Raw genomic sequence first — 6,024 nt, forward strand, 5'->3', positions numbered from 1 at the left:
CATTCATGACTCCACCTGAAAACAGTCAACACTACTTACCATAACGGTAAACAGGGCGAACCAAAACAAATAATAAATACGGATTAGCAAATTATGTTAAGTACGATAAGTGCAAGATAGTGTAAACTCAGTTTATTTGCAAACATGCTTTTAAAATCAATTCCAATAATTAATCCAATAATTTCAAGACTCATTATTTCAAAACCGATTCCAATGATTCATATTCAAAATAATAGTTAATAAAACCAATTCCTTTACTAAGAACCAATTTCATTTAATCCAATTCCTCACCCAAGTGTGCACATCCCCCAATCTAGTCTCCTTATATTACAAGGGTATTCTTGAGGAAAGACCCGGTCATACAAAGTCCAAGGCCTTATCAATAAACCAAATCCGCATAGTGGGATTACCAACATGCTTATAAAGCACTAATAATAATAATTCAATGGTTCAATAAATCCTTTTAATATCCAATAATTCCAATATAATTCAAAATCCTTTTTAATTAATTCCACATGCTTTCAACATCAAACCTTGTAAATAAATACTTGAGAATAAAATCTCATATTAATAACTTTTCAAAATCAACAACTCTTCCTTGAAAAACCTCTATTTAATTCAACAAACCTTTTAAAATCAATTCCTTTATTTAAACACGATAAGTAATCCAAACCATTCAAAATATGATTTAAAAACCAATCATTCAAAATACTTTTAAAATTAATACCTTCAAACATAATTTATTTCAAAATCATAATTCAAATCAATTTAACTCAATCACCAATCAAATCATGTAAAATATGTTATTCTAACCAATCACTTTCAAAGGTATCTAACCACCTAAACTTACCTTGATCCTTGCTAGAAAAACCACACAAAAAGAACTTCAAGAATCTTGAGCGAACACACCCTACAATTAAATATAACCTTAATTAATATAAGGTTAACAAATAATTAAAAACCCCCATTTATATGTACATGAACCTTTTAAAATAATTTCTCATAAACATCATTAAAAATCTGATTTTATATAATTAAAAATACTCATAATAATTATTTATAAATCCCCCATAATAATAATGATAATAATTGAATAAGAGAAGAGAATAAGAAAGGATAAGAAACCAAGGAAAAGAGAAGAATTGGATTTGCGTTGGAAAAAATAGGCAGAACTTGCAGAGCGTATAACTCCTTCTATATAACTCAGAATTGGGTGATTCTTGATCCTAACCTCAAGGATTTTTTGAGATAAACAATCTTTTGTGAAACGTAAATACCCCAAAAACGGAACAGAAGTGTCAAAAATTGGCTTCAAAGATAAACGGGATGATTTGTGTAAAATTGAGGAGAAGAAAAGAAGAGAATTGGTGTGAAGAATGTGAGAGGTATAAAGGGGTATTTATAGGCTAGCTCATGCAAGAATTGTGTCAAGAGAATGTGGGAAGAATTATGGTAAGTAGGTTTTAAGGGATTACTTGGAGAGGTGAATAAAAGAATTAAGGAATGTTTTAATATTAAGGTGATTGTGTTCAATTGGATATGGAAGGTATGTATGTCATGAAAAATTTTAAGGAAATTGGAATTACTTGGGGAATAATTAAGAAGAATGAATGGAAAGAAAATATGATGACTAGATATTAAAAAGATGGAGAATTAGAATTAAGGAAAATAAGAGATTTTGGGAGATAATTAAAAATATAATTTTACCAATTAAATTCTCCCAAAATAATTCAATAGGGCCAAAAATATTGAGCTTATCACAGCTCAAATTTTTGGACTCCTATAAATATATTTAGGAAAATTTTTCTCGCTTTTTAAGGAATAAAATAATTGTGTAAATAATATAGAATAATTAATTAACTAAATACAATTATTCACCAACAAAATAACTAATAAAAACCAAATTTCCTACACATAGGAAATCCGAAATTCCTAGCTAATTAATGGAAATTTTCGGACATGTTAATTAATTAATAAAATATAGTTTTTGCCTTAAATAAAATATCCGAAATATATAAATAATCCGGTTTTTAAATAGGATAAATGGATAATAAATCTTATCAAAAATAATGATTAGTTTTCAAAATGCTTTTGGCGCCAAAATTCAAATATTATTTTGGCTCCAAATAATAAATTTACCAAAATACCTTTTTTTTTAAAATACTTCTTAATTAATTAATTAGAAAATACGTATGAAAATACGGAGTATTACATAAATAGTTATAATTGTTTAAGGTTAACTACATCATATTACATACTATTCAAAATATTTAGTCTTATAAGTCACGTGATCAAGAAATTTAATAAGTAATTAATAAAAGGGAGATCAAGCAAATTGTAATCTATGTTAATCGGACTCGGCATTTTGGCCGTCGAACGCGCGTCGACACGACACGTATGGGATTCGGACACGAAATTCGTGTCCAATTCATCAACTTCTCCTCGGATTCGGCAGAAACCCTAATTCCCAAATTAAACAAAAATGAAGAAGTAAAAAGTAATAAAACTATAGGGTCTTTGGTGGATAGAGACGACATTGAAGAGTAAGGAGTTTTTTAGGTGAAGAAGAAGATACGAAGAGAGAGACAAGAAAAAGAAAACGTTTCACAAGTAGCTTTTAATTCATGTGACTCTTTATGCTTGACAGCCTTTATTTTCTTTTTTATTTTCATTTAAAGGCTGTTGATTTTATTGTAACTTCTTTTTTCTTTTTTATCCTATGCCCCATCAGATATCATTTTTCATTTAATTTTCTTTTTAAACACAATTTAAACCCGTACTGTATTTGTTGGATATATATATATATATATATATATATATATATATATATATATATATATATACATATTATATATATATATATACACGTGTCCCCGTACCCATGTCCAAATTTTGGACCGAGTCCCCGAGTCCCAAAATTTTGGACTTTGCCGAATTGGACACCTTGACGCCTGTCCGTGTCCAACACCCATACTCGAGTCCTGGTAACATAGATTGTAATACCCGCTTATCAATTCCTTATCACTGCGCACAAGCACTTTGTGTCTACTAAAACCATGTAATGTTGTGCAACACCTGTATAAAGTAGATAATCTAGTAAGGCAACTGATATATATATATATATATATATATATTTATATATATATATATATATATATATATATATATATATATATATATGTTTGAAAGAATATAAATCAACTTGCAATATGAAAATTACTATGGGTGAAGATACCCAACTGATCAAGTAAGCAATCTGAAATTTCAATGAGTGAACAAGCAAAAAAAACTACATAAACCTTTAAAGGTCACCCAATTTATAAGATATACATAATACAATTACACCAAATTACAAAAGCATAACTTTTAAAATCCAAAAACCTCAATACAAATACTCCCTACTTACTCAAATTATTTCTATGAGTTTGTGACAAGAAAGGAAGAACATAAGCTAAAATTACTCCAATTGTTCAAACTAAAAGTAAATTTAAGAGTAAACTATTGACCTACTAAAGTTTTTACAAGGAACATAAAATTAAGCACACATATCATAATTTACTTTCCTTTCCACATTTATCCAACAAATTACATGTTTAAACCAGAAAACTCATACATTCTTTTAAATTATAAATAAAGATATCCGAAAAAGAGTTCTTACATTCCAATTTACAATAAAGGAGAAAGAAGAGCTTAAAAAATGAAAGAAGCTATCATTGGTGTCATATGTAAGTGGCCAACAATATAAGAGTCTAAACGCAATTGTCTATATCATAGCTGTGTGACGAATGGAGAAACACCAATACCCATTTTTAAATGAATTAATTAGATATGTCCATCTATAAAGGTAGAATTCACCATATTCTGCATATTGTAGAACCACTAAGGCTAAAACCTAGGAAAAAGATTATGTTTTTGTCAAGGTAACAATATCGAAGACCCACATTGAAACCAAATTCCTTTCCAAAACAATGATGAGATTCAAATTAAATTACATGAAAGAAGAATATAAAAGCATAAACATATACTTTAAAATGAATATACAAATATACAAAACTCAAAATTTGATACTATATCATATAATTGTTAGTAATCATCTATAACACCAAATGTGAGCTCAAACACATCTGCAAGCCCGCAATAGCTAACAATCAAAACAACCTCTACACTACTGAAAGTTCATAATAGCTATTCGGCATAAAAAATACAAAAATAAAAACCAAATTCAACCTAAAATAGGGCTTTGCATAAAGAAATTTTCCTCCTAGTGGACCATAACGATGATTTTTTATGTATCACTGCCCAAAATAGAGATAGGAACCTCCAAATAAAAGCCACATTATGCCTAGCTATACTCTATAGATATTCTATAGCTTCTTTTCTAGGGCTGGTTTCTAAAGCTTAGCTTCATATCTTCAAAAAGATTCAAATAAATCAGTTCACTCCATTTATATCACAACTAGGCGGTTCTGGTATTGTGCCTGACAAATTTTCACATAATACTTTTTTGTCCCTATTTTTAAAGGAGAGTCAAGAAGTCATCTCACTCATCCAAGAGTAGGTTATCTAAGCTGAAAAATTTATCTATGAAATTCTTAAAGTAAGCAAAACTTCAAGGATTACACCAAAATTTGCTAATAATATTCTGAATTTACTATTACAATTCTACATCATCATAACACGTGACATCAGTTTTAAAACAACACGAGCATACAATTCTACATCATGATAACACGTCACATCACCACCAAGAAACCGTATGCATCACCAATTTATAATCTATAACTATTACAATTATCAATCACTGAATATAAAATCAAGTGGAAAAACGAATTACCTTTTTCATTACCCAGACAGTCACAATACTTGAGCTTCTCCACACAGATGTAATCCCAATTACTCACCTTAAATGGATGCAGTTCCACCTACATCCCAAAACAAAGTATGAACCCCAATTAAACCCTAAATCAAAACCCATCAAATTTCAAACAAAATGTACAAAATCATCAAAGGAGACCAAAAAACAACAAAATAATCTAAGGAGGCCTCAAAACCACACTAACACTTTGTTTTGATAGGAAAAAATGGAAGGAAAAGAAGAGGAGAGAAATGGAGGGGGACAAAATCTCTCGTTTGTGTAAAAGATTGAGGAAACGAAGGGGAAGGAGAGGGAGGAATCCATTTTCCAATTCTCTATAATAACCATAATCTCTCCAAAATTGGAGAGATTTGGAGGGAAAATGGAGATCACCTCCCCCTCCCTTTCTTTTCCCTTCCCTCCCTCCATTTTCCCTCCCCTTCTTTTCCTTCCTTCTTTGCTATCCAAACAAAGTATTACTATAGCCATAGTTCAATAATCTAGCATAACAACCAAAAGTTTACTTACCTCACAATTAACTTAACGATAAACCCAAAAGAGAAATTGATATTCGATAGTTTTGAAAAAAGTATCAGCATACCTCAGAATTTTCTTCAATATAATGGAGGAAAGAGAGCTTCAAACTAATGGAGAATTAGTTCTCTGCCTTCTTCACCTCGTAGACAAAAAGTTAGGATTCTATCAGAACCATGATTAATTTCACAACAAAACAAAGAAAATTCCATTTTTATAGCGTATTAAGCAACAGACGCGTTAGGTGCCAAGCCAAAGTCTAAAAGTAGTAAAATCCAAAATTAAACAACACGCACTAAAATAAATTTACTTTTGTGAAAATAAATTAATTTTAGTTAACAAATTGATGAAGATAACATGATTTGTCATGAAAGTATTAGAAAGAAAAATTTATAGAATAACCAACAAAATTAAGCAACACCCACTAAAATCAATCACATAAATCGACGAAATTGGATGCAAAAAACAACCAAATTAGCCAACAAAAAGGTGGAGCAGATAAAAAGAAGGAACAAAAACCAAGAGTTTTAATAGAAATTTATGAATTGCACAACTAGGAAATCCAGAAATTCACATTTAATAAGTAAATAATAATAATAATAATAATAATAATAATAATAATAATAACCTCAGCT

At 29.5% G+C, this 6,024-nt stretch overlaps 1 long non-coding RNA gene across 1 annotated transcript; it reads right to left on the bottom strand.

Annotated features, from left to right (window-relative positions):
• Window positions 1-857: 857 nt before the first annotated feature.
• LOC110729204 lies at window positions 858-5,587 on the bottom strand. The gene is made up of 4 exons (XR_002512831.1): window positions 5,457-5,587; window positions 4,835-4,922; window positions 2,880-3,075; window positions 858-910 (listed from the first exon to the last, which is right to left on the bottom strand). It is a non-coding gene; the product is annotated as an uncharacterized LOC110729204 (long non-coding RNA).
• Between the last annotated feature and the right edge of the window lie 437 nt (window positions 5,588-6,024).

This window comes from Chenopodium quinoa, unplaced genomic scaffold (assembly GCF_001683475.1).
Source record: "Chenopodium quinoa cultivar QQ74 unplaced genomic scaffold, ASM168347v1, whole genome shotgun sequence".
In the NCBI taxonomy this organism is placed as follows: Eukaryota; Viridiplantae; Streptophyta; class Magnoliopsida; order Caryophyllales; family Amaranthaceae; genus Chenopodium; species Chenopodium quinoa.